General features: G+C 53.5%; 1 protein-coding gene and 1 long non-coding RNA gene across 4 annotated transcripts in view; one reads left to right on the top strand and one right to left on the bottom strand.

Annotated features, from left to right (window-relative positions):
• The window catches only part of LOC144334503 (uncharacterized), a 54,011-nt gene extending 34,622 nt beyond the window's left edge, over positions 1 to 19,389 (bottom strand). Inside the window, exon 1 of the long non-coding RNA XR_013404462.1 lies at positions 19,357 to 19,389. This is a non-coding gene — a long non-coding RNA (uncharacterized LOC144334503). The remainder of the gene's footprint in view (positions 1 to 19,356) is intronic.
• A 250-nt stretch (positions 19,390 to 19,639) lies between these two features.
• The window catches only part of B3GAT1 (beta-1,3-glucuronyltransferase 1), a 32,557-nt gene continuing 25,228 nt past the window's right edge, over positions 19,640 to 26,968 (top strand). For 2 of the 3 annotated variants that reach the window (XM_015116196.3, XM_015116197.3), the window contains exon 1: positions 19,640 to 19,912. The gene's annotated coding sequence lies outside the window, so the exon portion shown is untranslated. The remainder of the gene's footprint in view (positions 19,913 to 26,968) is intronic. The other variant, XM_077964737.1, reaches the window with a different exon arrangement.

Genomic DNA, 26,968 nt, shown 5'->3' with positions numbered 1-26,968 from the left:
AATTTTAATATGTTTTTTCCCCTATGTCCCCTTTGCTTTGTGGTATGAATTTGGGTCCTAAACTGTCTATTTTTTCACAAAGAAAAAGCCATTTTTCCTACTGATATGTATTCAGGGACCCCTCCCTCCTACTGAGCTGCCATCCTGCCTGTATAAAGGGTGGTTATTTGGGTGACCCTCAATAGATCTCCCACCTCTCTGAACAGTGGCACTATCATGGTCAGTAATTATTTACGATATGTTCTGCCATATGTTTAAGCAAGTCCCCTCACTCAACTCCTCTGTCATAATTCTTAGCTATTTTCACCTATATATAATTTCTAGATAAACTTAAAATTTATTTTTTCAAGTCTTTTCGTCCTCCAAAAAAAAAAAAAAACCGGTTTAAGGAAAAGTTAAACTTCTAAGTTAGTGTTGGAAGAACCAACATCTTCACAATCTCCAGTTTTCTCCTTTCCTGCTGTGATTCAGGCTCTCCCTGCATGTGCTGAGCGGTGTCTGGGTGGGACATGTGGGTCATGGGGGAGCACTCGGCCTTGCCTTCGCAGCAGGGTTTTTACCGCTGGGGGAAGAATATGCCCATGCTGGCTTTGAGGGCTCCCTGAAGCTGTGGGGTTCTCTGACAGAGCCGCGAGGATGAGATCCATACAGCAATTATTCAGCTAATTTACAATCCGAGTGAACATTTTGATCTGAATTAATTTGGTAAATTGGGCCAAAATGAAGATGAGAAGCAAGATGTAGGGAGTAGCAACATTCTGGCATAACTTTTTAAAATAAAGAAAGAAAGACACCCGTACACACGAACCCCAATCTCAGCCTGCTGGTGCGTCACTGGCACACCCAGAAGCACCCCTGCCCTCTCCAGGCCTGTTTCGCATTTGTCAGGTGACGAGTTTAAACCAGGTGGTCCCGAAATCCCTTTTTTCTCTGAGTTTTCACCAGCCAATTTGCAAACTATCATGTCTGCATTTGCTTACTGACTAGCAGATTCTGGGAGGCCTCATTCACTGGCCCAGTTGTATAACTCCAGTTATATAATACACAATCTGAGTTCTGCATTACTCTCTGTGGCTCTAAGGTCAAACCGAATATCCTGGACTTGCAGGAGATGAGACACCTGTTAAGACATTGGATCGGCTTCCTGGGGCTTTTTCCCGACACTGAAGTACAAGCTGGAGAAAGAGGGAGGAGTCGAAACAGTCTCCTGCTGGCTTCGGGTCTCTGGGATCAAGGCTGGATAACAAGGGCCCTCGCCATGGACGCCGCAGGGAGGCCGGTGGCCTTTCAGGTGAGCCTGCACGCCCTGACACAGCCTAGCGGCAGGCCCGTGGGGACGTCCGGGGAAAGGGTCCTCACTGCTGCAGAGGTGAATTCTAATTCTGAGGCCCCCAAGCATCCAAGCAGACAAGACAATGCGGAGGGCCCACCAAGTACAGTGCTGGATGAAGGAAATGGAATCACAGACCGCCCTGCAAGGCTCAATTGTACAGACCTAAGGGAGCTCCATAGACTCTCACCCCACAGGTGGAGAGCCTGGCGGAGATGTCGTAGGAAGAGGAAAGGTGCAGTCAGACAAGTCTCCACTCACCGCTCACCAGCTGTGCAACACTGGGCACATCATTCTTCTTCCCTGAGCCTCCATTTCTTCACTTCTAAAACGGGTATTATTAACTAAATGAGTTCGCAGAGGTAAAGTGCCTCACACGTGGAAGGTAGTCAATACGTGTTATTTTCTTCCTTTTTTTTTCCAAGCCAGACACAGAGATAAACCAGAAAGAGATATGGTCCAAAAACAATGTCAAATCCCAGCTCCCCCACCTCCTAACAATGTAAATTTGATCCTCTCTTGAACCTTCCTTTCTTCACCAGCGAATGAGAAAAATAATACCAACAGCGAATAAGCAATCGGTGGTCGTGAACGTTCTTTATCAACTCAAAGTGTCGTGAAGAGGCAAGCGAAGACTCTCATTGTTAAAGAACGGAGGAGAGGAGAACCTGCCTATGGATCCCACGGACACTGCAGCTGCTGTGTGGCTGCGTGCGGGGTGACTTCACGGTAATTAGTGCCCAGTTCCCGTCATCAGAGCGGATCCAGCAGGCTGCCTGGCCTGGGAGCGGAGCCACTCTCTGCTGATCTAATGACGCTAACCTTCCCCGGGGCGCTCTCCATCACCGGGCAGCGGGCAGACCAGCTATTTTCTGGTTTGGCTTTGCCTCTCACAGCTGGGCAGCCGCCTCTGGGCTGGAACCAGGGGACTCTTGTGGGTTGGTTTTTTTCACTGCAATGTTATTTTCTAGGAAAATAGGAGCAGAGGTGGAAGATGCACTCCCTGACTCTCTGAACAACAGTTAAACGTAGATGACATGTCCCTTGGGTCCTGGGTCTTGCATCTGTCATTCCCCCTGCATAGGACTCCTGTGCCCAGGCCCCCTCCAGTATAGCTCCTCCTTGAAGACTCAGTTCCAGGTCCTCAGAAGCCTCTCCTCACAAAGTTGCTGTATCGCGTCTCCAGTCCTCTTCCGTGGTCCCTCCGTTTCCCGTCCTCTTCCGTGGTCCCTCCGTTTCCCGTCCTCTTCCGTGGTCCCTCCGTTTCCCGTCCTCTTCCGTGGTCCCTCCGTTTCCCGTCCTCTTCCGTGGTCCCTCCGTTTCCCGTCCTCTTCCGTGGTCCCTCCGTTTCCCGTCCTCTTCCGTGGTCCCTCCGTTTCCCGTCCTCTTCCGTGGTCTCTCCATTTCCAGTCCTCTTCCACACGTGACGGGAGCTCCCGCGGGGCAGGGACTGGATTTTGCCCCTGTTTGGGCCTCCAGTGCTTGGCTCATAGTAACCGCTCAGTTGAAAACAAATTCCAGCAGATCCAAGCTCCACTGGATGTCCGTGTGCTGAGGACCTAGGTAGAGTGTCTGAGACTCGCTTTGGGAATGAAAACAGAGCAGGAGGGAGCGAACCTACGGGCACCCACCTCACCTTGGGAGGACCAAGGCCCTGCTTGGGCCAGAAAATTCCTGCATTTTGAGTTCTACTTACGGTGACCATGTTTTCTAGACCAAAATTTGGAAAATGGTGTCCTGTTTAAGGAAGGAATCCATTTTATTGAAATGAATACAATCATGAGACGTCAACAGAGCCTTCTAAATGCGGCACCCGTAGCTCCACCACGAGGAAAAGGCGTTTCCGTGGAGCGGGGGGGGGCAGACGGCAAACTTCCCGGTGCTCTGAGTCGGGCTGTAAAGCGACCCTCAGCAAAACCGATACAGGGTCGCAGGTTAACATCCTGTGAGGGACCCAGGTCCTCACCACCAGCCGGGGTCCAAGCAACTGTGGAACCCTCCTCCACGGCAGCCACGAGGTCCACAGGCTCCTTCGCAGCCCCTTCCCTGTGCCCCACGGGCTCCACAGAGAGAAGAAGTTTGCTTTTTCACCTCCCTAAGGCCCCGCTCAGTCGGCTGGACATGAGTTCCACCCACTGAAGGCCCCCGGAGAGGCTCCCCAGCATTTGAGCTCCGCGTAAGACCCAGGGAGTGGAGGGCACCACGGACAGTGGCCTGGATGTGCCTCCTTCCTTTCCTTCTACAAAGAGAAAGCCCTGGCTTCCTGCCTCTAAGAAATAACACTGCTCCCTTCCGAATTCTGCTTGGGGTTTATTTCTTCATAAAGCTTTAATTAAGAAGGAAAAGTATATGATCTTCCTGCATCAGTTAATCCTGCTGTGAGGACCTGTATTTACCTAGGAGGGGCTCAGGAGAGTGCAGGGAGCTTCTGGCTCCGAGCAGGACACTTCCCTGTCCCTGTTTAAGTGCTGGGTGCAGGGGAGGCCAGGGAGGAGAATGTCCACTGCCCCTGCAGACCTGACCCAGCATGCCGGGGAGGACCCGCCCTGCCCCACCCAGCAGGACCCCAGGCCAGCAGACACCCAGGAAAGGGAAGGTGCCTGGGCCTCGCCCTCAGAATGTTTGCCTTGGAGTGTGAGGTCCGCACACCTAAAGATGCTCTTGCCTCATGAGAGGCTGGGATAGTGGGGATAGGGGGACCTGCAGGCCCAATACGCTGTGGACACTGTGGACCTGCAGCAGCTTATGCTCATCCTCCCATGGGAGCCCCTGTCTCTGTTTGCTGCTCAGCACTCATTTCCTCGCGTTTACTGTGACCTTTCCACAGACTAGGAAACTTCAGTCCCTATGGCAGGTGCTGTTTCACAGCTGCCTGGCCTTCCTGCAACCGCTGCCTGCCAGGCTGACCTTCTCCTGGGTGCCTCTGTGCCAAGCTGTCCCCACCTGCCAAGATTTTAGCCTACCCCAACTTTCCCCGGCACTGCAGTCCATCTGGCTGACTTCCCTGTTGCTGAAACCTGCCCTGATAACCTCCCTGCAACTCTCCGTCTCCCGATCCCACCGTCGCCAGGCACTCCAGCTGCCAAATGAACCTGAGGTCTACGGGATGTTGGTTCCAGAGTCTGCCCAGTTCCCTTTGAATGTTATCAAGCCCAGCACTGCCTAATTTACCTTAGGATCAAGATTCTTTATCACAGTGATGCTAAACTAATTCACTGCAGAATTACTAAGAAGTAACTAAGTTTAGACCCAGCCATGCATGCAAATCACAGGCATTTAGAAGCAGCAAGAATCTCAGACCCAGCTCATCCACCCCACCCACCTCATTTCAGAGTTAAAAAGATTCCAGCTCAGAGACGGGTAATGATTGCCAGTGGTCACACAGCAAGTCAATCACTTATGAAAGCAATATTGATTTCTCTGCACCCAACTGATGGTCTAGGTACAGTCCTGCTGAGAGACAGAAATAGGACTCAATGGCAGGTGTGAAGTCCAGGGCTCAGCTCAGGAAAATGAACATGTGCCAATGACTAGCTTCTCTGGCCCCTCCAAGTTGGTGTTGATGGGACTTGGGTCCCAAGACATAAAAGAAAGGTTCTGAAAACATTTGGTCCACGCCGCTGCCTCCAGCCATGTCTGTATCATCACCACATCTTTGGCAATCCTGTTTCTATTCTCTTTCTCACTTACTCAACTAAACACTAACATGGTCCAACTAAATGTCACCAATGGACCTATAAACTAAGGCAAATCAGGTCTAGGTTCTCGAATTCCTCACCACCCACAGAATGTGGGTCTGAGGACAAGTTTGGGAGAGAAATATGCTTCTGTCGGCAACCTCAGCTTCCTGCCTCGTCCTCCCTGCAGAGCTGAACTCCCAGGGAGGAGGGAGGACGACAGGCCCAGCCAAAGAAACAGCATGAGAGGAGCCTCAGGGCCCCAGTGCCTGATGGCTGTGCTGAACTAATTGGGTTGTAGGAGGAGGAGAAATCTGAAGCCCCACATGACAGAAGGTTCCAGCTCAATCTGTGGCTTGCGCTGAAGAGTAAATGACACGTAATTCAGTTAAAGGAGAAGGAAGCAAACCTCATCACAACAGCTGAAAACACGAAAACAACAAATAAACAGCTGCTTTGAACCAGCAACAAGGAGGCCAATTTGATCTCTGCAGAAAGAAAAGTGCCGTCTTGCATGTGTGTGAGTGTGCACGAGCGAGCGGGCGTGTGTGTGTGCAGGGAGGGGCGGCACACTCCAAGAAGCTGCAGCTGCAAGCAGCTGAGAGAACAGCATCAACCGAGTTCTTGGAACAATCTGTGAGATTAGAGCTATGCCATTCACGGCACACAGAGGCGGGTCCCAAGATTCGGTTCTCAGGCGGTCCCCACTCACAATCCCCCCCCACACTCATTCTCCACCTGTTGCAGCCTGGCCACAGGGGGAAATATTTGGACTCTAACTACCAAATGTACTGTTCTTGAACGTGAGCCACATACCCACCAGCCACTGGTGAATGTGAGACAAATAACACAGGTACTTCCCCTGCAGTGTGGAGGCAAACAACCTCGAAGAACCACAGATGGCCAACACAAAATAGGATTCCAGATCCCTCCCCAGGGTTAGCGACGAGAACCCACTAGGGCCCAATGAGTCAGTGTTTTAGTAGTAACCTCAGGTGATTCCTTTGCACACAAGGGGCGAGGTGACATGTTGTCTCTAAGAGCCTCAGTTAGCTATTGCCATAATAATTCTGCATGACTGGATTAAGAAAATGTGGCACATATACACCATGGAATACTATGCAGCCATAAAAAAGGATGAGTTTGTGTCCTTTGTAAGGACATGGATGCAGCTGGAAACCATCATTCTCAGCAAACTATTGCAAGAACAGAAAACCAAACACCGCATGTTCTCACTCATAGGTGGCAATTGAACAATGAGATCACTTGGACACAGGAAGGGGAACATCACACACGGGGTCCTATTGTGGGGAGGGGGTAGGGGGGAGGGATAGCATTAGGAGAGATACCTAATGTAAATGACGAGTTGATGGGTGCAGCACACCAACATGGCCCATATACATATGTAACAAACCTGCACGTTGTGCACGTGTACCCTAGAACTTAAAGTATAATAAAATAATAATATTAATAATAATAATTCTGCATAACAAAAATAAACCCACAAACTCTCAATAGTGTAAAACAATAGTCGTTTGTTCTCACAGGTCAGCAGGGAAGCAGAGGCAGCTCAGTTTCCAGCTGCAGACCCTGGATTGCCAGGAGGCTGGGGGCTGCTCCACATGTATTTATTCTGGGTCCCGGGCTGAGGACACAAGAAATCTTCCCACAGCAAAGGTGGAGGAAGCCAGTGTGGAAACCCAGGAGGCCTTGGAGCCTGATGTTAGAACAGGCTCATGGTCACTTCCACCCATGCACTGTCCAAAGGAAGTTGCACGGCCAGTCGCAGGGTCAAAGGATGTGGATCAACACACAGAGGAGTGAAGAACTGGGGCCCCTGATCCTTACAGTTTCTTATTTTCTTCATCAGCAAAAGAGCCTCAAGACCCAATTATCCTATCTGTAAAATGGGTGCACAGCAATCCCCACCCCTACTATCTCACGGAAGTACTGCAAGGATGTAATAGATAATGTTCCTGATACTGATTTCTAAACTGTAGGGGTTGATATATACATTAGCCAACATGCCTGTGACCCCTATAACCTGAGTCCAAGAGGTGGGGGAGGGTGGTGGACCAGATGACCTCTCTGTTCTGTCAGGCCCTCCGAGTCTGCGTTGTGTGGCCAGATTGCGTGTCGGTATTCGTTTACTCACCCGACCTGATGCTCTCAGCTCAGTGGAAAGCACAACAGGCCACCCTTGGGCTGGCCAAAGTCTTCCTGCTGGAGAGACCACAGTGATACTTCGGAACGCCCAGCCAAGGGATCCTTTCACCACAGCACCTAACTCTATCTGTCCCCAGTTAACGATACACTCCTGCTCCTGAACACCGTTAACCACCTGGGGCTGCAGGAACACAAGGATCCCAGGTAGTCAGCAACTACATCACCCTCAGGATGTCCGCAGTACTGAGCTTTTGGTAAAGGCCCTGCTCTGGCTGACAAATTTGTTGGGGTCCCCATGTATTTTGTTCCGCAGAGCTCTGCCTGGTACCTTGATATTAGGAAAGACACAAACTGATGCTCTGGCATCTGTCCTGATACATTAACCGCGATGGGCTGGGACGTGGACTCCTGGCTCAGCTCTTAAGCCCCGTTGCCCGCAGTGCTGTGATGTGTTACTGGGCCACTCAGGGCCACGGGCAGCCGTGCACCTGGAAGCGAGTTTGCCGAAGAGGCCCGGGTGTCTGGAATAAGCCCACGGCTCCCAGTCCTCCGAGCCTAAGCTTGAACCAAGACACCGGCTCCTAACACATCTTCCTCTCCAACAACACCTGAGATTTGGCTTTTTGTGTGTTTCTGCGGACGGATGGCTGGATATCAACCTGCACCAGTCACTCCTGGCAGCCTGTGGTCTAAAGCCCCCTCCTATTCCCCATCATCCCATCACCCCAGTGATGGGACCTGTGGAACCTCTCCCCAAGCTCCTCCTCAGCCTGTGTGAGGAGTTTTGACATACCTAGATGAAGACACTCGTGTCCGGGACACAGGGCCAGGGCGGGTGAAGGCCTCTGCTTTGTGCATTTTCCAATCTGCTCCTCTGCAGTATGTTTATGTCGGTCTCACCCAGAACTCAGTGAGCTTTTCAACCTTCAGACACAAGTATTTGGCAAACCCAGAAAGATTTTCCTGTATTATTTCTTTATTTATTGCTCCTCCATCTGTTCACTTTTCTCGTTCTGGAACGCCTACTATTTACATATGAAACCTCCAGAATCTGTCCTCCAAATATCTTATTTCTCCTCCTAATTTCCAACTCTTCACTTCTGCTGCATATTTGAAATTTGTCTTCCACGTGATCTTCTAAGGCACTGATTTACTTCTCTGTACTTGCCGTCTCCGTTAACATAGCTACTGAATTTTCAACTCGGAAAACAGGACTTTGTCTTCCAGAAAGTCTTCGGTGTGCCGTGGTCTAACCTCCCTCGTGCTCTAATTTCATAATCACTAGAGTTACAGTTTGTTACCCGTGTCCTCGAGTACAGCCACCTATTCTGGCATTCCAGCTGCTCTCCTCTCTCCTGCTGAAGGTCCCCGTAGGTGTGTTTTATTTTCCTTAGATGCCCCACGCTTATCCTGTGGGCCCTGGAAGGCTGTTGAGTTCCCTCAAGCAGCAGCGAACTGATTGCTGTGAGTCCTCGTGGAAGCCGCCCGCCCTCCCCAGGGACTGCAGGAGGAAGCCACTCTGCTTCTACCCCTTAGTAGCCTGCGCAGCATCCTCTCAGCTCCAGCGGTGGGGAGGGATTCAGGCCACCCCCACCACCTCCCGCAGCTTCTCTGGGTCCAGGGAGACCAACCGTATCAAACTGTTACTTAGAATCTTCCCTGAACTAGCTAATATTCATCTCAAACTTAACGTCCAAAACAGAACCACTGGGTTTTCCTAGGAAATCTGATTACTCCTCCCACATTCCCCTCCTTCTCCAGTGCACAAACCTAGGCCTTGCCCTTGAGTCCTGCGCTTCCCTCACCACGCACATCCAAAACCCAAGTCTTGGTTATCCCAGGTCTAATTACCACATTTTCCCATTAAGATATTTGCTATGTCTACAGTAATCAGATTTTCTTAATTAGGCTGTACAGTCCTGGATTTTGACTGCCTACTTCTAGTGATTTATTCAGGCACTCATACACTCAACAAATATGTATTAAGTGCCTACTGAATGCCATGCCCTGGGTTAGGTGCTTGGGAAACAGTGGGTGAAACGCGGCCCTCAAGATGCTTATTGTTTGCAGGCGTGAAAACATGTAACTCAACAGGGCACTCTGTGCACAGGGCCAGCGGTAGACAGGGAGAAGGGCCGAGCACTGTGGAGATGGAAGGGGTGGTTGCCCATTCCCTCTGATTCATGTGAAGGATCCAACTGCTCCTTTCTTCCCTGAAGCTTCCTTTACTCTCCCCGTTCAGCAGGAGTCTCCAGTAGCCTTGCATCTTCCCTGTCCCGCTCCCCATGGGCATCCCGTCCTCTTCCGATGGACGCCTCCTTCCTCTCACCCACCTGTCTGACTCCATCCCCCTTTCCCTGGCAGGAGAGGGCCACCCCGCTGTGCTCCTGCCTCACACAGCAGCTGAGGGACCACAGTCAATCACACCGTCTTCTGCTGCTCCTGCTTCCAATGTCCGGAGCTGGCTCCGTTTAACAGAAGAGGACCCCAGGTCAGCAAACCCTAACTCTAGCTACTCTCAGCTCCACCGGCTTCACGACCTCAGGCAACTCTCTGGGCCTTCATGGGCCTTCATTTCCTCTTTTGTAAAATAAATCAAATTATAGACAAGATTCCTTCTGGAGAAGATTGCACCCAGAATTGACATCCAATGAACGTATATGACTTCTTCACTATGAATGTAATGGAATGTAGGACTCTTATCTTGGTAAAGAGAAACCAAAGGGTGGACATGCTGCTTTCACACTCAGATCCTGTCTGGTGCCCAGGAGCCTTGGTCACTCCACGTGGGCTTTGCAGACCAGAGGCATCGGCAACACCTGAGCCCTCTTCAGAAATGCAGCCTCCAGGGCCTCCAGAGTCAGAATCTACACTTTATTCAGGCTCCAGTCAGAATCAGAAGATTCCTAAGTGCTTTACGGTTTGAGAGGCACGATCCAAGAGGACACAGCCCACAGTGACAAGGGGAGGCAGGTTTCAGTTCTGAAAGAGACAAAGAACTTTTCACCAAAAAGGGCAGACCAAACACGGGACAGGTGGCCTAGAAGGCAGTAAGGACCTCTGCCATCGGGTCAAGAAGCAGCAGAACGGCCACCTCTCAAGGACATCGTACAGGAGAACAGTATTCGGTAGGAGTGTGGATGCCTCGGGCTGCAGGCTTCCTTCTAACTCAAAGGCATAAGATTTTTAAATTCTGACTCTCCCATTGCCTCAGTTTCCTCTAGGATGTCAGGGAAGCCAGAACTCATGCCCACTGGTCATCTTTGCTGGTTTTGAGATGGCATCGCCAAGCACGGATGCCACCGTGGGAGGGCAGAATACGGCAGAGGAGAGTGACAGGCCCTACAGAGACGACGTTATTCCCTTGTCACACAGACCATTTTCACAAACGTCCCCTGCGTCTACCACAGGCCTGGAAACCTCATTCCTTTTGGACTACAGGAGGGCCCTTTCTCCCTTCTGGTCAAGGGCCTGGATTCTCAATTTAGAAGCTAATTCTCGTTCAAATTAGTCCATCTCGCAGATAGAATTAGAAGCCGGGTGACGATTTGGAAAATACAATCAATTTAGTCCAATTGTTCTTGCATGTCAGCTCCATGCAATAACGAAGAATTTGCTCCTCTGGCTCTCACACTGACAAGGAGCCATTATCCACGGGAGTGAGGCTGGTCTGATAGGACACAGGAGCTGCCCGGTGGAGAGGCACCCAGGCCAGCACCAGAGGGAGAGGCAGGGAGGTCAAGGACCAGATTCTGCTGCTGGGGGAAAACGTGACCAGAGCAGGATAACATATCTCTACCAAGTCAGACCACAAGACAGGGCCGGTGTCAATGCACCTGTGAGTGCACCAGTGTACACAATACACCTGTCTGTCTCAGATTCCTTATACACGACTGGGAGACGATGGCACCTACTGCTCCTCGTCTCATGGAGTTACACGCCATGACGAAAAAGAACATGATTCATCGACTTTTAATAAACATTTACAACAGCTGATGCTCATTCGGCCTCCGGCATGTGGCGGACATTGTGCCGGGCAAAGCAGCCGATCTAAGGAACACGACACAGTGTGAACGTCCAAGGAACTGAAGTGGAACTATGCCCTGACCATAGAGAGTGAGAATGACGGTGGTGAGGACGGTGGTGGGGACGGTGGTGGGGATGACAGGCATTTCTCCACAAAGGCACCACTGCCTGGTGACTGATTTTCATGTGCAGTGAGAGATTGTTCCTCCTGTTGCTCATCTTGGCTATGAGCTAAGAGACATTAAAATGCTTTTGCACAAAGCAAACAGTATGCATATTTTATGAAATACATTCCTCTGCCTGTTTAATTGTGAGATCTTCAAAACAGGCAGGGAGATTCTCACCATTCACTACTGGCACGAATGGACGGGGTTTCAGTGTCAGCCTTGGGAGGCCCCTGATGCTGTCACATCCTGGCTCTCCAGGCCCGCAGAGGAAGGAGCTGGAGGCCTAGGCCCTAAGATGTGGCCCGGCCACTTTTGTTCCTCCAGGGGCCTCAGTGTGTCCGGTTGTAAAGTTAAAATATCTACTTTCCCACTCGCTAAGGTTTCTCAAGCCTGGTTTATCACAAATTAATCTGCTGAGATTTACGACAATAATGGTGGTCTTACAGGTCATTAGAAGTGAGTCGTCTTGGAGACTCCTAGAAGTCACCCACACTGGGTTTCCAGAAGCATCTCTAGTGGTCTTCCCAGGTGCTTTCACTGCCAGGACACTCCCATCCTGCCCCTAATCCTTAGTCTAGAATGTGGACATTCCAGTCCCCTGGCAAAACAGCACTGCAGTTCTCAAGGTGGTTTCACACGGAGGCTCTGCTGGGCCTTCTACCTAGCGAGTGTGGACATCTCCAGGTGGTCTGTGGCTGGCCACACCAGGCCAGGTCTAGGAGAGGACTGTGTGATTGTCCCAGCTGCATCAACAGGCAAATGTCACTTAACAAAGCCTTGCATAGGTTTATCAGAAAACCGGTGGCCTGGCGCCGGGGACCTCTTCACTGCACATCAGAACCAACTCGTGGAAATCGGCTTTCAGTTCTGCCAGTTGGGCCACCATCACATAGAGACAACTGCATCTTGATTTGAGGACTCCATGGTACCAGGACTCCATCATACTTTCCGTATACCAGGAACTTGCCATCAGCCCCCTAGAACACTGTCTTTATCCCCCTGCATTGTAACTCTTCCATTGTCCCTTCTCCCTATTAGACTGTAAGCTCTTTGAGGGTAAGTAAGATGTACTGCCCAGTAACCAGTATCTAACAGGCACCCAGTAAATGGTGGTTAAATGAGCAAACAAAAAATGGAGGAACTGAAAGATGAGAACATATAGAACTATTGATTTTTACAGACATATAATACTACAAGTTAAAAGGATCTTAAATATCACCTAGCAACCAGAAATGGCCCCTGCTCGCTCGCTCTGTGTGTGTGTGTGTGTCTGTGTGTGTGTGTGATTACTCTGTCACCCACTCAAGGCAGACATCACTAATTGGTCATGGTGCTCTGTGCTACTTACCACAGATGTAGCTTCAGTACATTTCACCCATCTACAACTAGTTTACTGAAATCTGCATCCAGGATAAAACTGATTTGCCATCCCAGATCCAGCTCAGCCCCCTCCTTGGGAACATGAGTCCTCTTAACCTTCTCCAGTCCTTCTCCAAACAGTACCATGTTTCCACTCACATGCCTTATCTAGCTGTCACTTTAAAGAAGGTCCTGCCTCTTTCAAAGAAACACATGACAAGGCCTGGAAAAAGGGCTCCGTGTGGATGTCGCCTGGCTTCCACAACGCCATGCCTTCCTGCCAAACCAAGTTCCGCTTCCAGAGTCCGGATACTGCTTACATCCAGATGCAAGAACATATGCCGCGTGTGAGTGGAGCTGGCCTCGGTGCTGAAACATGGATATGTATATATGAGACTGTAAAACCTACATTATTGAGGATTTAGGGTGTTTGCTTTGCTGAATGAGGGATTAGAGACCAGAAAGCCCAAAATGACCGTCCGTTTGCAGAAAACATAGCTGGAGAATTAGAACGGTCAGATGTGTGCTCAAACCCAGGGGGCCCTATTAAAGCTCTCCCTAACTCCCTAGACCCTTAATCTATCGCTAGGCTATGGGAGGACAGATCACCAGTTTCCTACAGAGCCCCTGAGTGCTTTCAGCCAAGAAGTCATAATCAGATAAAAAGCAGGCTTTCCAGCTCCAGGCATGGGTGCAGCCACAGAGGTTTGGGAGCTAATTGCCTGGGCAGTAGGCCCAGGACTTCAATCTTTGGGATCTCAGTGAAGGACCAACGGTTTCATGTTTTGATGAGAGCAGTGCCCAGGATTTCCAGCGGCCTAGCTCCATCATGCTTTCTCAATATCTAAGGATGGAGGAGCTTTGTCCCTGACACTCAACATGCTTTCTATTCACGGGTCCATATTTCCTCTTTCTCACTTCCCAGAAATCCTGCCAGACTCTTGCTTGTCTCATAAGGGCCAACAGGGAAATATTCTTCAGTCCCACCAGCTTCCCACAATCAGTGAGTCTGCCAGGAGGTATCTGATGTGAGTTATCTCTTTTCCTATCTGGCATAACACACAGTTCAGACCACAGGCAGGTTGGACAAAGGACATCAATGTCCAGTAATTCCGAGTCTTTCTTCCCAACTCTGCCACCCTCTTGGCTCCAGGGGAACAAAAAGAAAGTCACCGGCCTGAGTCATCTTGAAATGGAGGAGCAAGATCTTTCAATATGTTGAATTATGCTTTTCACACCTTTCAGTATGCAACCTCTCTTTCAGAATGTGCCTGAACAAAAACCGCTGTTGTAGGTCTGAATTCACCAACAAGTGTTATGGTCTTCTCCTCCTCTTCCATCCAAAAAGTCACTGTACCCCAACCCCTTGGGTGATCACAAACGGGCTCCGAAGGCTGCTGCCCACAGGAGACGCCGCCGCCTCTCACAGGCACGTGAATTTCAGCAGCCCCTGCCCAGGTCTCAGTCTGGCTCCTCATCAGCTCAGCCCTCTGCCCACCTCTCCTCCCTGCAGAAAAATCCGTGGTGGGCACATGGGGAAGAGCAGACAGGAAAAGTGAAGCACTGAAACCTGAGGCTGGAGAAAACCATGGGACCATGAGCAGGAGCTGGCGCTTCATTTCTGTCTTTCCCACACTATCAAAATTCCTGGCCATAAGAGGTGCTCAGAATCTGGATTAATGAATGAAAGGAATCAATGCGTTCATAGAGCAGGACCCCTAGCACCTTCTTTCTTTCTTCCAAATCCCAACAGGAAACAGTGAGGAGTCCCTTCTGCAGACGCTCTACTAAGACCCAAAGGTCTAGGACGTTTGCCCATCACCCAAGCCACGGAGGGGAGTCTGGGGAGGAAATTAGACTCCTCCATCCATCATATTTATTGAACAGCTACTCTCTGGAAGACGCTAGTGCAGGAGGTCACTCATGCACACAAATCCTCCAACTCCAAGCAGATAGTGTTCCGCTCCCCATGGCTCTCTCCTTGCTCCCCACTCTCCAGCCTCACTTGCTGTCCGTGTTCCTCAAGCGCACCAAGCCTCCTGCAAACCCCTCACGTCGCCTATCGCTGTGCTCCTTGCTTGGCCCATATTTCCCCGGGGTTTTGGCTCAAACATGGCCTCTTCAAAGAGCCTGTCCCTGATCCTGCCTTCCCAGGACTCTCTCTAGCTCTTGACCCTATTTCTTCCCCTCCTGTATCTCCTCCACCTCTGTTTGTTCTGTGCATTTGTCCATCTGTGAACCACCAGCATATAAATCCCTGAGTTGTGCTCTGACGATGAGCGTGAGTCCTAGAACTAGGCTGCCTGCCTCAAAGGCTGGCTATGTCACTTACTAGGCACGTGACCTTAATTAAATCACCTAAATACTACGCCCCAGATTCCTGACCTATAAATGGAAACTATAATCGAACCTTGTCACAAACAGTACCTTGTAAATAACACCTTACACATGAAATCAGCTAACGTGCATGAAGACTTGGAACCTAACCGGTGTATACGTATAAACGGCCTAATTGAAGTTAACGCTCCTAATTGTTGCTGTTTACTGCTGTCTCTGGTGCCCAGCACAGTGCCTGGCATATGACTGGACCTCAGGAAATATTAGCTGAACACAGGAAAGCATGCACAGGTGGGTAAGAGCCTCCAGACATGTCCGGATTAAGTGCTATGGAACTGAGGGGAAGAGCAGTTCTCTGCCAGAGGTGCCTGAGGGTCAGGAGGGCTGCAGGAGACAGCACAAGCCACAGAGCTCACGTTGGGAAAGGCTTCAGGGAGACTTTGGAGGTGTGGGCTCTGCAGAGTAGTCAGGGGATAGTGGGGAGGTCAAGGGGCAATCTGGGTTATTTTCACTTCTGCAAGAGGACAAAGAATGATCCCAGGTTAGCCTCAGAGATGCTCCCCTAAGTCTGAGGGCTCTGCTCCTATCACCTCTCATGCCTCCCTCAGCCACAGAGGAAAGAAAGCAAAACAAAATGACATGACTGAAGTGTTCTAAAGCCACGCAACTGCACCCTTTTCCTGGAGGCAGAGACTGGAGAGAAGCAGGAGTCAACCTTTTTGCACCAGCTCAGGAAAGATGCTGGCCTGGCTTCTGAGAAGAGGGGAGGGCAGAGAGGAACGTGTTGTCCACATGACCATTTTCAGTTTTTTATGGACGACCAAGGGTGTTCAAGATCCGAAGCTCAGGCCAGAAACCTAAAGAAAGGGAAGAGTTAAAAGTTCTCCTCCTCTTTCTCTATCTGGGCCATGAACTCCACCACCCAAAACAGCACATCCACACACATCCAGCCAGGAGTCACTGTGGAAACATTCCAGCTACGCCTGATCGTATGGCTGGGAACCTGGGGAGCGCGCCCTGCCTGCCGAGGCAGAAGGCAGCTCTTCCTCCTCTCACTCCCCCCGCTCTCTGGTGGCATGGGGGTGCGCACACACGTGTGCACGCGCTGTCATCCTTGCCAGGGCAATGATTCCTCACTGAAGAATCCCACTGGGACCTTTCCACTCACTTCAGCAAAACCACTGCTATAGATTCCTGGTGAAGGCAAGGGGAGACTGGATGTCCCCAACAATCAGACTGGCTAAGACGGGTGGGGTGAGGGCCTGGGCCCCGCAGGCCAGGGCAGCAAGCAGCGCAGCTGCGTTGCCTCTCTGGGGTGGTAGTTAAGAAGGACGGCTCAGCTGAAAAGGCAGTATCATTAGGAGTCTGGAGCAAACCAAAGCTCCTGCTGAAAGAGAGGCCAGGGCAGACGGAACCCACGAGGGGAACAATTAACTGATAAGAGTAAACTAATTGTTATTCATATTAAATTAGGGCACAGGTGATTTGGAGAAAACCCACAGACCCTCCCAGATGTTTTGCAGGTTTTGCATTGCAGATGACGGTTTTACAGCACTCTTCTGGGATTCAGATTATGGGAACTGGGCCAGGACCAGAGCGGGGGCAGGGCTCCCGTCCTGCTTAACTACACAATAAACACATAACGGTTTGTCCCAGAGGACAAACCCGGGCTTTGCATACTAAACATGCTGGTGCAAGGCTTTGGGGGCCTCTGAGAAGAGGGGCTCACTACTGGCAGGGAAGGCAGGGCAAAGGGAAGATCAATCATTCAGGGAGACCTAGAGGTGCTCCAGATGTTTGGAGCAAGGGGCAAGCTGTGGGGATGCACCAAGTCCAGACACGGGAGGGAAGGATTTCCACAGACCTGCAGAGGCCAAGCAGGAAGACAGGGGTGGGAGTGTGGCTGACCTGGGGGGATGGCATGTGTACACGTGTGTCTGTGCGGGTGCAGGTGCTTCAGGTACGTCCATGTGCAAGCATTTACATGTGCACATGACATATTTCAGACAGTGTGTGTGTGTTCATGTGGGTGAATTTGCATGTGTCGCCACCTCTCTGTGCATGTTTTGTGCTTACATAGATGTCAGTGCATTTGTGTGTGTCCATATACTTAGGATGTTGCCAAAACTTCCCACCAAAATGAATGGCAGGCTGTTGTCTCTTCACTGAGCCTTATCATGCTAATTTTAATCTCCTATTGTTGTTTTAAATTGGCTCTAAAAATTAATATTAAAAATTCTGTAAACAGAGCCTGGGACTAAGATGCAAGACAGGTCCCTAGAAAGCGGCTATATTGTCACAATCGTTCCTGCCAGAATGCTGAGGTAAAGCCGGGAATCCCTGCAGATGGCAGATCTGAGCCACAGCCCAGCAGGACCAGTCGGACCACAGCCCACTTAGTCCAACCCCCCGTTTCACTACAGAAACCGGCCCTGAGGTGAAGCCTTTTGCTAGTGCCTTCAGAAATGGCCGGAAACCCAGTCACCATGTCCCTGAGCTCTCTTGAGCCCACCCCGGTGGGTGTGTTTCTCTGTTGGTAACATGAGGGTCTGGAACGAGACAATCTTCATGGTCATTTCATGACAAATCCCATTTGGTGATTGGGTGACTACGGCTGGCTGGCTCAGCAGAGGAGGGAGACAACGTGCCCTCCCGAACGGCCTGGCCCCTCCTCGGTGCTCTCTGGTGCCCCTGCCCATGCGGCTTCTGCACCTACCCTTCCCCTGCCTTCAGCTGGTGTGGAGTCTAAGGAGGAGCAGAGTATGGAGACTAGGAAAATACCAGAGAACACAGGCAGGAAAGGCCTCTTAGCAGAGTCTAAGAGAGAGGGTGCTCGTAGGGGCAGAAGAAGGCCGAGCAGGGCTGGCTGGGATTCCACGCGTTAAGAGAAGGGGAAATGCTCCCGCACTGCCGCAGAGGGTACTCAGGTCAGATTCAGAGGAAGTTTCTGGCCGGCAAAGAGGGCGGTTAAAGCACAGTGAAGGAGCGCGTGACAAGGAGGAGCAGCTATCCCTGGAGACAGTCATTAACGGCACTTCCACATGTCTGTGGCATGAGGTGCACGGTGAGGTGCCTTCCTCCCCTCAAGGTCTTGACCAAAGTGGCTGATTCTGGAGCCTCTGCTCCCTCCCCTCCTGCACGTCCTCAGTGGGGAGAGCAGGGCCCGGCTTGGTCCTGACAGGGCAGAAAAGCTGATGGAAAAGGGGCCCCTGGTCCTCAGCCCCAGCCCATAGTACGGGGCACAGCTCTGGTTAAGCAGTGCCTAGCAGTGGGACTGGAACTGGTTTCCCGGGAAGGAGGGAGACCCTAGAGAAAGTACCCACAGTCCCTGGTCCCGCCGCGAACCGCGCCATGGGAGTTGGCCTTCTCCCGGGGTTGTGAAGAGGACACAGCGGGTGTGGCCTGAACACAGGTGGCCAAGAGCACCGGGAGATGCCAACCTCTAAAATGAGTGCAAGGATGGCTTCAAAGTCTCCGGCAAACTGAAGGAGTATCTGGAATCTATAGCTCCATAGAGGGCTTCAGGCCACCCTACCAGGGCACCCACACACGTCCAAGCGCGCGCCCACTCACCGGCCTCCGTCCCCCGCCCACCAACACGCCGCGGCAGAGCCCCGGGAAATTCCTGGAGAGCCGCCGCCCCCGGCCTCCCGGCGCCTGTCCGCCCACGCAGGCTTCCCGGCCCTCTCTCTGCAAGGCCCGGTGCCCTGGCCCAGAAGGGGAGGTTGGGGTGAAGCCGACGCGCGGCAGCTCGAGGTGCCCTTCCACGGGGCAGCAGGGCCCACAGATGGGGCCGCCCTATGCCGCCTCCCGAGGACCCCCGCGACCACCCCACAGCAGCACCCCGTACCCTGGCACGGCACCGTCCGCCCCCAACAGCCACCTCCCATCTGGGGTGCCTGAAGCCAACGAGGGAGCCGCATGCCCCACGGCGCCCCAGCTCGGCCTCTCGGTCCCGGAGAGCCGTCCCCCCACCCTCCTGCAGCAGCCCGGCCGGAAACAATCACCCTTTGAGAGAGGCTGCCAAGCTGGGCGCCAGGAGCAGCCAGGATGGAGGCGGGGAGGAATGGGGGTGCAGCGGGGGCCGAGCTTTAACTCTCGAGAGCCGAGATCTGGGGGTGCGCTCGGCCCCTGCCCGCCACCCCTGCTCGGTGCCTGCAGCCGGAGCCGCCTCCCGGGGGACGGTGCCGGGGGCGGGAGGGGGCGCTGGGGAGGTGATACCAATCCCCTGGGGGGGTCCCTCGCCGGCCTCCCTCCCCGCGCCCCCGCCTCGGCTGGCGAGGTTGGTACCGACCATTAGCAGCTCGGGTCCCGCCGGCGCTGGCGCGGGCTCGGGGCGGGGGCGGGGCGGGGGCGGAGAGCGGGTGGGGGCGGGGCGGGAGGCGCTGGCAGAGCCGCGGAGGCACCGGCGCATCCGCCACCACCGAGGGACTGTGCGCCGGCCCGGTCTGCTCGGCTCCGGCCCCGCGCCCCGCTCGCCCCCCGCGCCTGCTCCCCGCGGCGCCCTCCCCGCTCCCCCCTCCCCTCCCGCTCCCGCCCCCCGCCCCCCGCTCCCGCCCCCCGCTCCCTCCCGCGCCCTCCCTCCCGCGCGCTCCCAGCCTTCGGCCGCCGCCTCGCGGAGCCCAGAACGAGCCGGGCCGGGGCGGCGGGGCCGGGCGGGGCTGCGGGAGGGCGGGCGGGTGCGCGGACCCCGCGGCTATGAAGTGGCCCCCGCGGGCCCGGAGCCCGAGAGTCCCCGGGGAGGGAACCGCGCGCGGCCCAGGGCAGCAGCCTCGGGGCGCCGGGGCCGGGGCGTAGGGCCGTCGCCCGCGATGGACCGCACCAGGGACGCTCCGGATTCGTCGCCGCAGGTCAGTGCTCCCCGCGCCCCCGCGGGCGCCCCGCCGCGCACAGAGCCCCGTTCTGCGTCCCCATCGGCGCCCACGCCATGTCCTCCCGGGCGCGCGCTGGGGTGTGTGTGCGCTGCGCGCGCCGGGGGCAGCTGGAGAGGGGGCCGAGAACCGAGCTCGGCCGGGAGGCGCTGCTGCCGAGGGGCTGCGAAACAAAACCCGGCACCGCCTGCCCTCGTCGGCCGGAATTAGGGGAAGAGCTGGTTCTCAGCAGCTTCTAACAATTGGCCCGGGCTCTCAGCCGTCAGCCCCGGCCCCCTCAGCAGGTGGTTTCTGGTGGCCGGATGAGGAGTCAGGGGTCAGTCGTCCCCCACCTCCCCACCCCTGATGCCCAGCAGCCCTCTCTGGATCGCTCTCTGGCTCCTGGGCACTGCCGAGTTAACTCTCTTGAGGGGGCCCGAGCTCTGCGGGGCATGCTGAGGGACCCAGGGGTGGCAAGGGTGGCAAAGGGCCCTTGGGACCTTCGGTGTAGCAAGGAGGAAGGAGGCGCGACCAATTCACCACCCTCCCATCTGCGCCTGGGCTCAGGTCTGAGGTCCCAATCCCTCCAAAGTCAGAGCACACAACTTCCAGAAAAAGGAGGCTCAGTTGAGGCAGGAAATAGAGAAGGAAGCCACCGGGTCCGACAGTGCCAGGGAAAGGAGGTGACAGCCCCGTATCAAGCAGCTAAGGTCAAGAACCACCCCCACATGCACACACATGGGAGCCTTGGCCAACCTCCCTGTCCCCTTTCTCCCCCAGCCAGGCCTAGCTGCATGGATTCTTGCAGAAGCTGGAGCTGAAGGACTCCGGAGATTTCTAGCGTACAGGAAGGGGACCTTTACTGACAGTTGCTAGCCCAGTGCATGGGCACCAGTGAGCGGGGTTCCCAATGAGGCCTACAGCTCGGGCTGTGTAGTATGCGCTGTTGAAAATGTTGGGGTATGGACATCCTAGGGCCTAGCACTGTGCGATGGCTGGATGTGTTTGTGTGGAAATGGGAGGCACACTACTCCCTAGGTTACTAGGGCCGTGGGGCATGTGGCTGTACGGGACTGTTGTTCTAGGGTTTTCTAACATTTGTCTTCTGTGATTATGTCTCCCTACCTCTGCTGGTAGCCACTACCGAGATTGAGACATTTCCTCCTAGAGCCTGCTCAGTTAGTGACCATTAATGGCCTTACTGGACCAAACACCAAGCCTTCCCTTTCTTGCCGTGGGGTGAAGGCCCTTTCCCAGGGTCTTTAAACAGACTTCTCATTCTGCCCAGTCCATGCCCAGCACTGCCAAAGGTTCCAGAGCTTAGAGACACTTTCCCTCTTCCCCTTTTGATGGAAGCAGAAATACTTGCTAAGGTTAGTGGGACTGGGAGAGTTAATGCATCTGTGCCCCAGTCCGCACTGGAGCCGGGAGCTTGCTGTTCCCGTTTCTGTGCCTGACCCCAGGGTGCTTGGGGATCACTCCAGGTCCAGGCGAGCTGAAGGCTTGCAGACGCGGCGTTGAGTATGTGTGTGTTGGGCAGGTACTCACTGTTCCACCAGAAGCAGGGGGCAGGTAAATCACTGAGGAGATCAGCTCCAGCAACAGGATTGGAGCCGTGGCGGAGACCAAGGAGCTTCACAGGAGGATGCCCTGGGGCAAGCCCAGTTCCCCGGCTTAGGCTTCCGGAGAGACCTGAAGGTTCTCTTAGTGGTTTCTCGGGGGTCCTTACCCCTGAGACCCAGTAAGATGTACTTTTCCTAGTTGTGTAGCGTAGGGTGATGAGGCAGGCCGGGAGCTGGGAGTGTGAAATGGGGAAGAGGATGTGCTGACTGAAAGGCTAATGGATGGGAGCATGGTGCTCCATTGTGTCTGAAAGAGAGGGATGAGGGCTCCTCTCTGATGAGAATGGAGAGGAGGAGAGGAAGGGGCTCAGGAGGAGAAGGATTCTGAGAGAGCCTGACACAGGCAGAGAAAGACGCAGTGAGACAAGGGACAAAGGCACAGAGGCACACTGGCAGATGGCAGAGGGAGGCACACAGGCAGAAGTCAGGGTGGGCTGCGTGGTGAGTTGGGGTGGGCTGGGGGCCTCTCCATGTTCCCCGACATCGACCTCAGCAATTGTCCACCCCTGCAGGAGGCCCCTCACTGGAGCAGTTGGACATTCTACTGAGGAAGGTGCTTTCCTGTGGCTCTGATGAATGTTAAGGGTCTTTTAGACAGAAGCCCAAAGGCAGAGGGAGGACAGGCTCTGAGGTCAAGCACATCAAGAGCTTGCAGGGATTTTCAGGGACACCCTTTGCCCCTGATTATCTCCCAGTGCTGAGGGTTCCTCTCCATCTTCTGGCCCCTGCCCCAGCCCTCCTGGTCCTGGAATGCAGGGCAGTGGGGAAGGATGTGGGGTCTGGGGAAACCTGGCACTCAGGAGAAGAGAAGTCATGCACCCCCACTCCCCATGCCTCCAGGCAAAAAGACCTTTGTGGACCCTACTGAAGACTAGCCAGGGGACATGGAAGAAGTGCAGTGGGGACAGGCCCTTGGCCAGGCTGTCTGAGGTCCAGTCTCAGCTCCATCTGTGGCTAGCCGAGTAGACTTTGAAAAAAACAGAGCTCTCTAAGCCCCGGCTTCCTGACAATCTATAAATCGGGAAACTGTCATCTCACCAGTGTTCAGAAGAAATACTAGATGAATTTTAATTTAATCTATGTGTTTTATACACTCTCACCCCCTTTCTTCCAGGATGAGGATGGCTCTAGAATTTGGAGTAGCAGTGTCAGGCCAGTCCTGGAGCCAATCCCGCTGGAATTGGTGCAGGCTGTCCCACCTCCCTCCTCACCCACTTGAGTCGTCACACCTCCACACTCTGGGCTGGACCTACCCTTCTTTATCCCGACCCAAAGAACCCAGAGCATGCCTTGGCTCAGAGTTCGTCCTCGCCAAACACAAAATAATATTTGCTTGTCTAATTACTGTTAAATATAATCCTTCCAATTTATCAGCAAATGGTCTAAAAAAAAAAAAAAAAAAACTCTTGACACAGAAATTTCAGATCTGTGAGCCCTTCTTATCCATGCTGAAAGGTGACAGGGTGGTCAGAGATCCCCGAAAATTCAGTTCACTTGCACCAACAGTGACCAAGCACCTACTGTGTGGGAGGCTCTGCACCAGGTGCTGGGAACGTAAAACATCAAATAATCCAAAAATCCAAATCTGGTGTTTTCTGTTTAGCTTTGGAAGGGTTACGTGGGTTCCTTTTTTTTTTTTTTTTTTTTTTTTTGCAGCTACAGCAAATTTACTTTTCTAATGAGGTTTAGCTCCAGCCAATATTAAAATGAGCCTGCGTTCCCTGCGCACACACCAGCTGACAGCAGGGCAGGAGGCAGCCTCCGCGCCAAGTGCCTGGCAGGGATTAAGGCTTTGCCACTGATAAGCCCAAAAGTGGAGAGTGTGAGTCTGGATCAAGAGTTGACTGGATTTGAGGACTAACCTCGCCCGGGGGCTGTGGATTCCACGGCTCAGTCTTCAGAGCCATGGCAGGAGCTCTCTCTTCTCATACGTGGGAAATGTGAGCCAGCTCTCTGCTCACAGGAAGAAGACCGAGTGGGACGGGGGAGTGGAGATGTGAAGGCGTGGTGTGGGGAGTGCCAGTGGCACTGTAGTTGGAGGCCTGGCTCTGCCCGTCCTGTCTGGCTGGCTGTGTGGGCCGGAGTCCTCTCCTTCCCCTCTGCCCATCTTGCTTCCTCTTTCTAAGGCAGGTGAGCAATCTGGCCTCTGAAGCCGTGAGTCTCTGTTTGAACTCTGGGCTACTCAGTTGGCTCTTGTTCAGAAACTGTTAGAGCCCAATACTGGGCATGGGGGGCTGCTTCCCGCATCCCTCCTCACCCTGAGCAGCTCCTCAGTCCCACCAGCCACATTCCAAGTGCACAACAGCCACATGTGGCCAGAGGCTGCCATCTTGGGCGGCACAGATACAGAACGTCCCTGGCAGCACGGAAAGTTCTAGTGGGCAGAGTGTTGTGGACCTGAACCCGCACAGGTGTTTCGCCAGGTGGCTAAGTACAAGGCCCTACTGGCTGGATTCAGATCCTGGTTCTGCCACTTAGTAGCTGTGTGGCCTCAGGACATTGCTTAACCTCTCTGTGCCTCAGACTTCTCAATTTTAAAATGAGGGTAATAATAGGATGTTTCTGAGGAGGAAATGAGTCATTACAGTTAATCATGCTAATCAGAGCATGCAACAGCAAGAGCTTTTTTATTTTTTATTTGAAAATAGAAAGCCATTTTTATTATTCATTTATTTAACAATTCGCTTAAACGCTTATTGAGAAGCCCACTCTGCCAGGCCGCCCCCCCACCCCACCCGATCAGCACGAGGCCTTGCGACCTCTCTGACCTTCCTGAGCCTCCACCTCGTCCCCTAGGATGGGGTTATTCCTGACCACACACCCCTGGGAGCTAGAATGAGATGAGGAAAGCATCCTCACGTTATGCAGACGCAGCCAGATAGAGCGGCTGATGCTTTTTGGAGGTGAGCGCAACTGAAATTCTGTTTTGTCACTAAAAAGCATCTGCTAAGCCCCCATACTTTCAAAATAAGAGCAGCAAAGGAGGCATGGTTAGCTGCCACCAGCCAGCACCATGCCGAGCAGGGATGGAAGAAGGGATTCGAGGGGCCCCTGCCTGGGCTCACCCTTCCCTCGTCTGGAGGGCAAGAGAGCCCAGAGGCCGTTGTGGGCTCAGTGGAGGGAAGCGGCGGGAGCAGAGCCTGCAGGTCTTAGAGGCCAGCCGACTGTGCTGCCAGGAGCCCCCCAGGTGCTGGTCCCAGCTGTGTCTGCAGCTCACTGTGCCACAGACACTGGTGGGCCTCAGTTTCCTCATCTAAGGCAGGAGGGGCAGGGCTGCACGAGCGTTTCCTCACCTGGAAGAATCACTTCCACAGAGCGACCCAAGCCGGAGGCCGGAGGGAGGAGCCTGCCCGCCAAGCCACCGGGGTGGAAGATGAGGGCTGGCCAGAGGGGCAGGAGCTGGCACCCCCGGCTACCTGGCTGCCAGCCTTCTCCCAGAAGCAGGATTCTGCAACCCTGGGCTACTCCCTTCTTTTCACAGATGAGGGGCAGACACCCAGAGCAGCCCTGCTCCTGTCAGGACCACAGAGCAATTTCACACAAGACAGAGGCTGCGGGCTCCAGTGCCCTCCCAGGCAGGTCGTTGGCAGACAGATGTGTGGGGGCTGGGGGCTGCCTCCCCTGGGGTCGGGGCACAACGCTGAGACTCCCAGGGCCCCTCACCTCCTCTCTGCTCCCTCAGACGGCTGGGCCCAGGAAAACCAACCTCAGCTATCCCTGACAGCCCTGGGGAAGGTCAGCTCCTTAAGGCCACGGACAGCAAATTAAAAATACAAACTTTCATGAAACCCATGAGTTGCCAGCCTGCCAGAGTGTGTCCACGCTCCCTGACCAAAGGATCTCACCAGGCGGGTGACCATCAGCGGACCCTCCGTAGCTTCAGACCTGGGTTTGGGGCTGCCTGGTGCCTACCTAGCCCGGGCCCGAAGCCCTCTGGGTCCCCGTAGCAGATGGGGAGTCCCCTTGGGGGTGTCTTCCAAAGCCTAAGGACATCACCACTGCTCTCACACCCTTGAAGATAAGTCCTGACCCCCAAGAAGTGCAGTGCTGGGTCCCACTGAGCAGGGCTGTGGCAAATGCCACCTCCGTGGTTGCTGACAGGCTGTAGGTGCAGATCAACAATATCAACACCCCCCTACCCTGCTTGCCTGCCCCAGCCCTTCTTCCCTCCTCTTCCCTCCTCCACAGACCTCAGAGTGGGAGAGTCGGCCGCTTGTGGCATGGGGAGGACACTGAGCCCAGGGAGGCCAAGGGACTGGTCAGTTGCACCCACGCTGCAACTGACCGACACAGGCCCAGCTCTGCCAGCCTGCCTGGGCTGAAGTACAGCCTCCAGGCGAGCTACTGGCCTCACGGTCAGAGAGTTTCTGAACGGAAGCTGAAGTATTACTTTCCTAACTCATCCCTTGTCGATACTGACTTCTTCTCCCACACATAAATCTCTCTCTCAGAACAAGTGCTCCAGCGCTGTGTCTCTGCGGCTCCCCAGGCCTGAGGACAGCGAGGCAGTTGCAGGCTGTCAGTGGGGTTTGCACACTCCTCCCGGTGTCGTACCTGGAGCCTTGGAGGGGGGCCTCTCGCTGGCATGCCTGGTGCCTGTCGCCCCATAATTCCCAGGAAGGTGCATGCTTGAAATCACAGACACCCAACCCAGCCGTGAATGCTCACTGAAGCCCAGGGTGCAGGCCCCGAGGGGTGTGCCGTCCTTGACTCTGTCTAAACAGATGTTCTGGGTGAACGACAGGCTCGTTTTCATTGTGATTTAAAAAAACACACAACGTAAAACTTACCATCTTAACCATTTTCAGTGCACAGTTCACTAGTGCTGAGTGTATTTACGTTGTGAAACAGAGCTCCAGATCTTTCTCATCTTGGCCATTAGAAACTATGTACTCGTTAAATGACTCCCATTCTCCCCAGCGTCCCGGGTCCCAGAAGCCACCATCCTAGTTTCTGTCTCTATGAATTTTACTACTCCAGATACCTCATAGAAATTGAATCCTATGATATTTGTGCTTTTGTGACTGGCTTATTTCACTTAGCGTAGTGTCCTCAAGGTTCATCCATGTCAGGGCATGTGTTAAAATGTTCTTACTTTTTAAGGCTGAATAACATTCCATTGCACACGTATTCCTCATTTTCTTTATTTTCTTTATCCAGTCATCTGGTCGACAGGTTATTTGATGCCAGGCTATGGAGCAAAAGCTCAATAAATGGGAATTCTCCCCACTTGCCCTTCCCACTCAGGAGATGTCTGAGCAGAGGGGCCACCCAGCAAATACTTCTGCCCAGAGGGAAGCTATGTCCCAGTGTCATGCGAACATCAAGAAGGAAAGCACCCCATTCTAGCTGGCATCTGGTCTGGCCTCTGGGGCTCCCTTCCTGCATCCAGGGCTGCCCAGGCACCCTGCAGTGTCCAGCCCCGAGTGTGAAG

Source organism: Macaca mulatta, chromosome 14 (genome assembly GCF_049350105.2).
Source record: "Macaca mulatta isolate MMU2019108-1 chromosome 14, T2T-MMU8v2.0, whole genome shotgun sequence".
NCBI lineage: Eukaryota > Metazoa > Chordata > Mammalia > Primates > Cercopithecidae > Macaca > Macaca mulatta.
Note: the sequence above shows the minus strand (reverse complement) of the source record. Positions and strands in the feature narration are given on the sequence as shown.